The following is a 12,247-nucleotide window of genomic DNA, read 5'->3' as shown; positions in this document are numbered from 1 at the left end:
TATCGATTTGAGCTGTGTGTTTACTTTTGAGACTACGAGGCGGTTCCTCGGGAGTTCTCCCTGCACATTTACTTTTGAGACTACAAGGCGGTACCTCGGGAGTTCTCCTTGTATATTTACTTTTGAGATTACGAGACGGTACTTCAGGAGATCTCCTTGAATATTTACTTTTGGGACTACGAGACGATATCTCGAGAGATCCTCTGTTGAGTATTTACTTTTGGGATTACGAGATGGTATCTCGGGAGCTCCCGTATTGTTATCACATTATTTGTGTGTTGTTATTTCTCTATGAATTCCTTCTGTTAAATTTTCTGTTTTACTTCATTTTATTATATCATCTGTCTTGTTATTATATCCTAATATGGCCCGGACCTGACCTCGTCACTACTCTACCGAGGTTAGGCTTGGCACTTACTGAATACCGTTGTGGTGTACTCATGCTATTCTTCTGCACATATTTTGTGTGCATATCCAGATACTTCTTATCAGCCCCGCTATTAGCTGAGAGTGTTTGCTGCTGTACGGAGACTTCAAGGTATATCTGCCGCGCCCGCAGACCTCGGAGTCCCCCTCTATTCTATCATATGTCATTTACCTTCCGTACTTCTTTTATTAGACTCTGGTGTATAGAGATACTAGTTTCCTTCTGTAGCTTGTGACTCATGATGTTTCGGGTTTTGGGAAAGCTGTGTACGTCTAGCGTTTTGGTTATTGTACATGTCGAGCTGCATTATTATTGGTTATTCAGTATCTATTGCAGTTAGTTGATAAGTTTTACTTCCATTATTGGTATTTATGTAATTTGTTAGACTTACCTAGTCGTAGAGACTAGGTGCCGTCACGACATGTTTCGAAAGGGTATTTGAGTCGTGACAATTTAAATGACTTGAGACTAATATATATAACACAGATTTTACTATCCTTCCCCTTGAGCTTCCCCCATTTACACATAAATAGTGAGAATATATATATATATATAGAGGGAGAGAAAGAGAGATTTTATAATTTTATTTTAGGTTAGAAAATATTGAAGTTTGTTGAAAGCGGAAAAAATTACATCTTTGTAAAGAAAGAACCTAGTTTTTAACAACAGAAATATTTTAAAACTTTAAATTAAATTACTCAAATCTTTATATTATAAATAGAGTTTTTAAAATAAGATCAAAGGTGATATATTACAAACACATGAGTAACATCTTATTAACTTAAATTAACCTTTACTAATATAATTAATAATATTATAATTATTATGTGAAGTTAAGACTTTATGTCTTGTAAAAATATCATACTATATTATAAGCATGAACACTTTTAGGAAAAGTTATTTTACAAAAATATCCTTCAAAAGTTGAATGACCAAATTATCCTCTATTTAATATTAAAATTACATCCCATTAAATAAAAAATTAAAATTAAAACACCACCCATTAAATGGTTTATTTGAACTAAATAACAGTATAGGCTTATTGCTATGTTAGTTTCGCCGGATCAATACCCTTAAAATATTAAATTAGGATCCTATTAAATGTAAAAACATTAAAGAAATAACATTTTCAACGTCTCTCCACTTACCTATCATTATTGTATTCTTTAAAGCACTTAAATTGTAGAGTTAATCTCCGTAAATACAATAATGTCATATGAATGTGAGCAATATGAAGAGACTAACTAAATAATATTGCATTTGGTGTTATTCTGATGGATATATGTAAAGCCTTAACGTATTTTGAGTTAACTCTTCATTTCGATAGCTTGACTGTTTAAATTCCTAAATGTTTAGAAATATTACATGCATGAGACCCAATGGTCTCTATCAGAACGTGCGATGTCAAAAGAGATGCTCCCCAGCATAAGTAGTTTCTTGCTTACTATTATCCGCTAAATCTTAGCTATGCCGGATAAAAATTAATTGGAAGCAGAGATGTTTTTCTCAAGTTTCATCACAGAAAAAAAGGTACAATATTTAATGTGCATATGAAAGCTATTCATGCAAATAAAGAAGCATATACATGATTTGATACTTGCTCGCTCCCCTTCATCCCAGGTTTATGTACTAGACACGATTTCAGATTTTGTATATAATGGAAAACTTATGTCTTTGGCTTCTATTATCTCTTGATAATAGAAATTTGTTTCTGATTTTTATATATCAGATTTTGGTTTGGATTAAGGGAAGTGGTGAAGGCATGTTATGTAGCAGTATGAGACAAAATATACATGTTTTCGAGATGGCAGTAAGAACTCAAAAAACAAATTCAGGATATATACCGTTCAAATTAAGTGTCATTCTCCATATTTTTTGTTTTTTCTTTATCTTTTATTTTGAAAAAATATACTCATTTTTTCTTCTTTAACTATTTTATAGTGTCTATCGTTTGCTTTACTTTGGAATCAAAGTACATTGCTATACTTACAGTTTAGGCATGTACGATCAACTTTATCTTCTTTTATTCCTTGAAATCGTACAAGCTTGTTTGTTAATTTTTAATGTGTTTAATTTATGTTTTCTGCAAAGTTTATTTTTTCTTGGTGAGTAAAAAGGAGTCCTACTCAAAAGAAAAATTCAGACATAATTAGTAAATGAGAGACTATGTTAAAGTTTAACCTTTTATGGTAAGAGGAGTAGACTGAAGTATCATATATATATTTAGTTAAATTTTCTGTCATTGCTTTTGGTCATCTTTATAGTATTGCATTTGTTTGATTGCAAAGTAATTTGGACACTCTCTTTCAGCCTAAATAGTTTGTATAATTTGGATCTCTGTATTAAAAGGCGTTTCTGGGGCGAGCCCCAGGGCGAGGCGTACCAAAAAGGGCGCGGGGCGATGGTGTGGGGCGAACGCCTCTCCACTATTCAAATACTTCTAGGAAGCTATTGAAAGGAATCCCTCTCATGCACCTCTTTCAATTGCATATTCGGTTTATCTGTATGACCATTTTGAAGATTATAACTCCAGCTTCTACCATATGGTTATACAAGGATACGACATCCACTAATTTTCCAACCTTGCAGTAACCATGAATCAAAATCCAATATGTTACAACATCAGGTAATATATGAGCAACAAGAGGGTTTATAGTAGCCATCAATCAAACAGCTATACGTAACGACATTAGGAGATGGACCTTTCTCCAGCATTTCAGAGAATATATAGTGACATTGCATCATCCATTCTACCTTCTTTGCAGAATGCGTACGTCAATAAAAATGGTCATGGAGATAGTGTTGTATCCAATTGGTTCGTGTTTCATCTCTTCATAAAGTTGAATGGCATTATTCAACATTTTCATGGAGCAGTAACCGCAGATCATAGTGTTGTATGTCACAATATCAAGCGGTGGCCTACACTCTAAGACCTCGTTGAACATTACCAGAGCATTTTTTAACTGACTTTCCTTGAAAAATGCATTAATGAGAACATTGTACAAGGATATATCAGGATTTATACCGGTCCTTATCATCAGCTCAAAAACCTGTGGTCCAGCAGTTAGATTGTTCCATTTGCAAAGCCCATCGATGAGAATGCAATATATAATAACATCGGGAAGAAAACCCTTCTTGAGCATCTGGAAGAAAAATGCAAGGGCTACATCATATCCTAAGTTGCTCCGACATAGCAGTTTAGGTGTCGCACCCGTGTCGACACGATACTAATATGGGTGTGGGTATGGGATCCATACCGGATCTGGTCAAACGATTTTGGATACTTTGACCACGACGGACGAAAAAATTTGATGCGATATACAATTTAATTCCCGAAATCAAAACCAAAATTAAGATAAATTTGAATAAAATAGCATACCTTATCTAGGAAATCAATCATTTTCTTATCTACAACTTGAGAATAAAAAGAAATTAACACTTTACAAGCTATACATAAGTATTCTCCAAAATTTATCATAATTTAGAAATATTATATATATATATATATATATATATATATATATATATATATATATATATTGATGAAGTAAGTGGTGTATTAATAACAAAAGCATCCGTGGATGCACGTATTACAAAATAAAAGAAGATATTAGCTCCTAAGAAGAAAGCAAAAATAAAATCTATCATAAGACTAGAGAGCTGATAAATTCCATAAATTCCATGAATTGATCAGGGTTATACATAGGGAGAGTTTAACCCAACAAAAAAGAGTGATCAAACATCTAGCCTTGAGTAGGTATCTAGCAGTTGAGATGCTATCAAAACATCTTTGATTCCTTTCTGTCCATAAGCACCACAAAATAGCAACATGAATTATAAACCAGATTTTTTTGATGGACTTCTCAACTTTCCATGAACTCCAATTCACAAAAACTTCCTTGACACTGCATGGCATTGCCCAACGCAATCCAAAAACTAAAAGAAATATGGACCATATGTCTGTTGCAACTGGACAGTGAAGAAATAAATAGCTGATTGTTTTAGAGTTGCTTTGGGACATATGGCATCTGCTAGCAAGCTAAAAACCCCTTCGGATGATATTGTCATGGGTTAGGCATGCTCCATTTAGAGTTATCCAGCAAAAAACGCTGACCTTTGGAGGCATTTTAGTCCTCTAAATTAGTTTCCAGGGCCACTGGTCAATCATTTCCTTCCTGGAGCTTAAGGTTTGATAACTAACTCTAAATGAGTATGCACCACTCCTACTGCTGCCCCATCTGAGTTTGTCCCTATCTGGAGTTGCGATGACCCAGAATGTCATCTTTAAATTTAATAAGTAATTATGTATTCTAAGACCTCAAAAAGTAGTATTTATCATTCCTCGACTTGCGTGCGCAGTCCGTACAATGTTCCGAAAAGTTTTTATGTAAAAAATAGATTAAAATGTGAAATAGAGCTTTAAAACTCAACTGAGTTGACTTTGGTCAACATTTTGAGCAAACGGACCCGGATCACTATTTTGATAATTTCGGTAGGTCCGTATCATGATTTGAAACTTGGGTGTATGCCCGGAATCGAATTCTGAGGTCCCTAGCCCGAGATATGAAATTTTGATAAAATATTAAAAGCTTGAAAGCTTAATTATTTTTAACAAATTACTAATATTGGATTTATTGACACTGGGTCCATATTTTAGTTTCGAAATCCGGTATAGGTCCACTATAATATTTATGACTTGTCTGCCGAATTTGGTAAGAATCGGAGTTGATTTGACGTGATTCGGACGTCCGGTTGTGAAAATATAAGTTTTAAAGTTTTCTTGAAAACTTCCTTTGATTTGTGTCCGATTCGTAGTTCTAGGTGTTATTTTGGCGATTTGATCGCGCGAGCAAGTTCGTATGATATTTTAGGACTTGTGGGCATGTTTGGTTTGGAGTCCCGAGGGCTCGGGTGAGTTTCGGATGCTTAACGAATATTTTTGGACTTGGAAAAAACTGCAGAAATCTGCTTCTGGTATCCTTCTCGGCATTCGCGAAGATAAAACTGGAGGCAGGTGAAAATTACTCTTCGCGTTCGCGAAGAGAGGGTTGCATTCGCAAAGGGAAGAGGGCAGTGTTCATCGCGAACGCATGGAAGCGTTCGCGTTCACGTAGAAGGAACGAGGCACAAGCTGAAGCACAAAATTTGTGCTACGCGATCGCACAAGTAAGTACGTGTTCGCGTAAGGCTGAGAAAAGGTACTCCGCGATCGCATGACCATTTACGCGATCGGGTAGAGTTAAAAGTCCGGGCAGCCAAAATGTGCTTCGCGATCGTGAAACCATTCCCGCGATCGCGAAGAGTAAAATGAACCAGGGCAAAGTTGTTGCGATGAATAAAAATCTGAAAAACAGAACTTAAGTTCTAGAAATGGGGTTTCGACCCATTTTCAACCATTTTCAATTTTTGAGCTCGGGTAAAGCGAATCTTGTGCGATTTTCACGGAAAAACATTGGGGTAAGTGTTCCTTATCCTATATTGATTATATTTCATGATTTCATACTCATTTATATCATGAATCCGTGAATTTATGGAAGAAAAATTAGATTTTTATAAAATCTTCCAAAAATGAAAATTTAAGATTTGATGGTCCATTTGACATCGGAATTTGATAAATTTTGTATGGTTGGACTCGTATCGCAACGGGTGTTCGGATTTCGTAAGTTTTTCTAAGATTTGAGACGTGGGTCCCACTATCGAATATTTTAATAAATTTTGAATTTTTATCCGGAAAATTAGTAAATTCATATGGAATTAATTTTTATGATTCGTATTGAGTATACTGAATTATTTATAAATAGATTTGAAGCTTTTGGAGATAAATTTAAAAGAAAATATTGTGGTTGAGTAATTGATTGAAATTTACAAAGCGAGGTAAATATCGTGGTTAACCTTGACTTGAGGGAATAGAACCCTTAAACTATTTGTTATGTGAAATGCATGTGAATGACGTATAGGCGAGGTGACGAGTGTCTATACGTCGTCAAATTAATTGTTTGCATAATTACTTAAAAAATCATAAATCGTTTTAAATCGTGAATTAATTAGTATAATAATTGTTTCTCTCCTATTCTTTGTCAAATATTAATTCTTGAATTCCTACATTAATTGTTACATGCTATTTGAATTATGTGTCTTAATTGTTATTTGATATTTAGCATATTAAATATTAAACTGCCTATTTTCTCCTTGATTTCCATAATAATTTGCTAATTGTCATTGTTTGTTTTATAATTAAATCATAATTATTGTATGCTTGTTGTTTTATCATTTTATATTATTGTTGTATTTATTGGAGAAATTTCTTCTATAAGAATTGGTAAATGAATATATTGGAGGATCGGGTTGCACGCCGCAACAGAATTGATTGAAATGGATATATTGGAGGATCGGGTTGCACGCCGCAACAGGCTTATTAAAAAGTTCATATTGAAAGATCGGGTTGCACGCTGCAACAGACTTATTTAAAAGTCAATATTAGGGGGATCAGATTATACGCCGCAATAGACTTATTTAAAAATCAATATATATACTTGATTAAAAATAATTATATGAGAGGATTGAAAATGAATATATTGTGAGAGCGGATTACACGCTGAAACAGAATTGATGGAAATGATAATTGGTTATGACTATTGAATTGGCTTCAATTATTATAAATGAGTTGCTTGATTTATTTCTATTATTGTTATTGTTACTAATGTTGCGTACAGGTAATGTAAGTGACCCGCCTTAGCCTCGTCACTATTTCGTCGAGGTTAGGCTCAGCACTTACCAGTACATGGGGTCGGTTGTACTGATACTACACTCTGTACTTCTTGTGCAGATTTTGGAGTTGGTCCCAACGGTGTACCATAGACTTGCTCGGATTTCAGCTACTCAAAGGAGACTTGAGGTATAACTGCACGGCGTTCGCAGTTCTGAAGTCCCCATCTACTTTACTTTAGCTGTGTATTTGTTTCCAAATAGCTTTATTTTATTCAGACCTTTATTTGTATAATTCTAGAAGCTCGTGCACTTATGACACCAAATTCTGGGATGGTATTTATACACCGTTGTTTTTATGGATTATTCACTATATTTTAGACTTTACTTTCGCAATCGTTCTTTGTTATTAATAAATTTAAAAATTGGCTAATATTATTCTAACGTTGGCTTGCCTAGCAAGTGAAATATTAGGCGCCATCACTGTCCGAAGGTGAGAATTTCGGGTCGTGATAGTTGGTATCAGAGCACTAGGTTACATAGGTCTCACGAGTCACGAGCAAGCCTGAAGGATCGGTACGGAGATGTTTGTACTTATCTCTCAGAGGCTATGAGGTTTAGGAATAATATCACCTCTTTCTTATTCTGTCGTGCGAATTTATTCTATCATCGATGATTGAACCATTCTACTCTTTTTCTCTCGCAGATGGTGAGAACACGTAATACCTCTACCGATGGACAGGGACCAGAACCTCCGGTGGCAACTATGGCCAGGGGTAGAGGTCGAGGCCGAGGTCGTGCTAGAGGCCGAGGTAGAGGCCAAGGTAGAGCTCAGTCCAGAGCTCGAGCAGCTGCACCTGTTGTAGAACCTTAGGTAGACCTTCAGGAGGAGGTTCCAGTTCAGAATGTACCAGTTGGACCAGTTCAGGTCCCAGAAGGATTGATAGCCACTCCAGTACTTCAGGACGCTCTAGTCCGTTTGGTAAGTCTTATGGAGGGCGTGGCCCAGAATGGTACATTTCTAGTGGCACCAGCCGTCTCACATGCTGGGGGAGGAGCACAAACTCCCACTACTCCCGCTCCGGAGAAGATAGATCCCAAAATCAGGCTCCAGCAGCCCCGCCAGTTAGGGTAGTTCAGCCAGTTGTTACGGCACAGACCGGTGATAGGCCCGCCTGTCTTTTGAGGCCTTATTGAGACTGGATAAGTTTACCAAGCTCTTCCTAGTTCACTTCAGTGGTACACCTTCTGAGGACCCATAGGATTATCTTGAACGCTTCCATGAGGTGCTTCGAAACACGGGTATAGTCGAGACCAATGGGGTTGACTTTGCTGTATTTCATATGACGGGTTCCGCCAAAAGGTGGTGGAGAGATTATACATTGACCCGACTAGTCGGATCGCCTGCACTTACCTGGGAGCAGTTCTCTTAGCTATTTCTGTAGAAGTTCCTCCCTATCACAATAAGAGAGGAATTCCGTAAGCAATTTGAGCGTCTACAGTAGGGCAGTATGACTGTTACTCAGTATAAGTCCCGTTTTGTAGATTTGGCCCATCATGCTATCCTTTTACTACCTACGGAGGGAGAGAGAGTGGGGAGGTTTATTGAGGGACTCACTCACCCTATCAAACTTCAGATGGCCAAAGAGACCGAAAGTGAGATTTCTTTTCAGGCGGTTGTTAATGTCGCAAGGAGGATCGAGATGGTTCTTGCACAGGAGAGAGGGTATAGGTCCGATAAGAGGCCTCGTTAGTTCGGTGGTGCCTCGTCTGGAGGCAGGGGTAATTTTGGTAGGGGTCATCCTCACAGACTGTTTCATTCAGCACTTCATGCATCTCCTAGTGCTTCAAGGAGTCACAGTCCTATTATGCCTTACTATGGACAGCCAATATTTTGTGCACATTCAGCTCCTATCAGTGCACCGCCACTCCAGAGTTACTACAGCGGTTATCCGACCCATTTGGGTCAGCTTCAGCTTTAGCAGCCATGGCATCAGGATGGGTGTTATGAGTGTGGGAACATTGGTCACATCAAGAGGTATTTCCCTAGATTGGCGAGTAACAGATCTCGGTAAGATTCTCGTGCCATCATACCGGCACTGGTTGCTTCACCGCCTGCTCAGCCAGGTAGAGGTAGTGGTCAGGCAGCTAGAGGTGGAGGCTAGGCCATTAGAGGTGGATATCAGACCGTTAGAGGTAGAGGCCAGCCAGTTAGAGGTCGTCCCAGGGACGCAGTTCAGAGTGGTGGCCCCGATTTTATGCTTTTCCAGCTAGGCCTGAGGCCGAGTCATCTGATGCTGTGATCACAGGTATTATTCCAGTTTTTCATAGAGATGCTTCAGTTTTATTTGATCCAGGATCTACTTATTCCTATGTGTCCTCCTATTTTGCTTTATATTTGGTTGTGCCTTGTGATTCTCTGAGTGCTTCTGTCTGTGTATCTGCACCGGTGGGAGACTCTGTTGTAGTAGATCATGTCTATCATTCGTGTGTGGTTACTATTGGTAATCTTGAGACTAGTGTGGATCTTCTACTTCTTGATATGGTAGATTTTGATGTCATCTTGGGTATGGATTGGCTGTCCCCTTATCATGCTATATTGGATTGTTATGCCAAGACAGTGACCCTAGCTATGCCGGGGTTTCCTTGGTTAGAGTGGAAAGGAACTCCTATTCATTCTGCCAGCAGGGTTAGTTCTTATATGAAAGCTCGGCGTATGGTAGAGAAAGGATGTCTAGCCTATTTGGCTTACATTCGAGATCCCAGTGCGGATGTTCCTTCTTTGGACTCAGTACCAGTTATTCGTGATATTCCAGAAGTATTTCCTGTAGATTTTTCAGGGATACCACCCGACAGAGATATTGACTTCTGTATTGATTTGGCTCCGGGCACTCAGCCCATTTCTATTCCACCATACCGTATGGCCCCGCCAGAGTTGAAAGAATTGAAAGAGAAGTTACAAGACTTGCTTGATCAGGGATTCATTAGACCCAGTGTCTAGTCCTAGGGTGCACTAGTATTATTTGTAAAGAAGAAAGATGGCTCTATGCGGATGTGTATAGATTATCGGCAGTTGAACAAGGCCACTATCAAAAACAAATTTCCGCTACCAAGAATTGATGACTTATTTGATCAGCTTCAGGGTGCCAAGGTATTTTCGAAGATTGATTTGCGGTCTGGTTACCATCGGTTGAATATTAGGGCATCTGATGTCCCTAAAACAACTTTTTTGACTCGGTATGGGCATTACAAATTTCTAGTGAAGTCATTTGGGTTGACAAATGTCCCAGCAGCATTTATGAATTTGATGAATCAAGTGTTCAAGCCTTATTTGGATTCTTTTGTGGTTGTATTAATTGATGATATCTTGATTTACTCCAGCAGTCGAGAGGAGCATGAGCAGCATCTTCGAAGCATGCTTCACACTTTGAAGAATAATCAGTTATATGCTAAGTTTTCAAAATGTGAATTTTGGTTAGACCCAGTTGCCTTTTGGGGCATGTTGTATCGGCAGAAGACATAAAGGTGGATCCTAAGAAGATTGAGGCTATTCAGAATTGGCCTAGACCTACTTTAGTTACAGAGATCCAGAGTTTCCTGGGTTTAGCAGGTTATTATCATCGGTTCATGGAAGGGTTTTCATCTATAGCAAACCCACTGACCAGACTGACCCAGAAAGGTGTCCCATTCAGATGGTCAGACGAGTATGAGTTGAGTTTTCAGAAACTCAAGACTGCTTTGACTACGGTGCCAGTGTTGGTATTACCCACAGGTTCAGGTTCGTATACAGTATATTATGATGTATCTCACATTGGGTTTGGTACAGTATTAATGCAAGATGGTAGGGTGATTGCATATGCGTCGCGGCACTTGAAGGTTCACGAGAAGAATTATCCTATTCATGACTTAGAACTGGCAGTCATTGTTCATGCGCTGAAGATTTGGAGGCATTACCTCTACGATGTCTCGTGTGAGGTATTTACTGATCATCGTGGCCTTCAGTACGTGTTCAAACAAAAAGATCTTAATTCAAGGCAGAGAAGATGGTTGGAGTTGTTGAAAGACTACGATATCACCATTTTGTATCACCCCGGAAAGGCCAATGTGGTGGCTGATGCTTTGAGTAGAAAGGTTGTGAGTATGGGCAGTCTTGCGTATATTCCGGTTGGTGAGAGGCCATTAGCTGCAGATGTTCAGACTTTGGCTAATCAATTTATGAGGTTAGATGTTTCAGAACCCAGTCGGGTTCTAGCTTTCACAGACGCTCGGTCTTCTTTATATGAGCGCATCAGAGAGAGCAGTATGATGATCCTGATTTACTTATCCTTAAGGACACGGTGCGGTACGGTGATGCCAAACAGGTTGATTTGGGGGAAGATGGAGTTCTGCGAATACAGGGTCGTATTTGTGTGCCTAATGTGGATGGGATTCGTGAATTAATTCTTGAAGAGGCACACAGTTCCATGTATTCTATTCATCCAGGTACCGCCAAAATGTATCAAGATCTGCGGCAACATTATTGGTAGAGGAGAATGAAAAAGGATATAGTTGCATATGTAGCTCAGTATCTGAATTGTCAGCAAGTTAAGTACGAGCATCAAAGACTTGGTGGTTTACTTCAAAAGTTAGAAATTCCTGAATGGAAATGGGAGCGTATCACTATGGATTTTGTTGTTGGACTTCCACAAACTTAGAAAAACATTGATGTTGTTTGGGTCATTGTGGACAGGTTAACCAAATCAGCACATTTCATTCCAGTGGCAGTTACCTATTCTTCAGAAAGGTTAGCTGAAATTTACATTCGTGAGATTGTCCGCCTTCACTGTGTGCCCATGTCTATTATTGCAGATCGAGGTACGCAGTTTACCTCATATTTCTGGAGGGTTGTACAGCGTGAGTTAGGCACGCGGGTGGAGTTGAGTACAACATTTCATCCACAGACAGACGGACAGTCAGAGCGCACTATTCAGATATTGGAAGATATGCTTTGCGCTTGTGTTATAGACTTTGGAGTTCCTTGGGATCATTTCTTACCACTTGCGGAGTTTGCTTATAATAATATCTACCAGTCGAGCATTCAGATGGCTCCATATGAGGCATTATACGGAAGGCGAT

Source organism: Nicotiana tabacum, chromosome 14 (assembly GCF_000715075.1).
Source record: "Nicotiana tabacum cultivar K326 chromosome 14, ASM71507v2, whole genome shotgun sequence".
In the NCBI taxonomy this organism is placed as follows: domain Eukaryota; kingdom Viridiplantae; phylum Streptophyta; class Magnoliopsida; order Solanales; family Solanaceae; genus Nicotiana; species Nicotiana tabacum.
Note: the sequence above shows the minus strand (reverse complement) of the source record.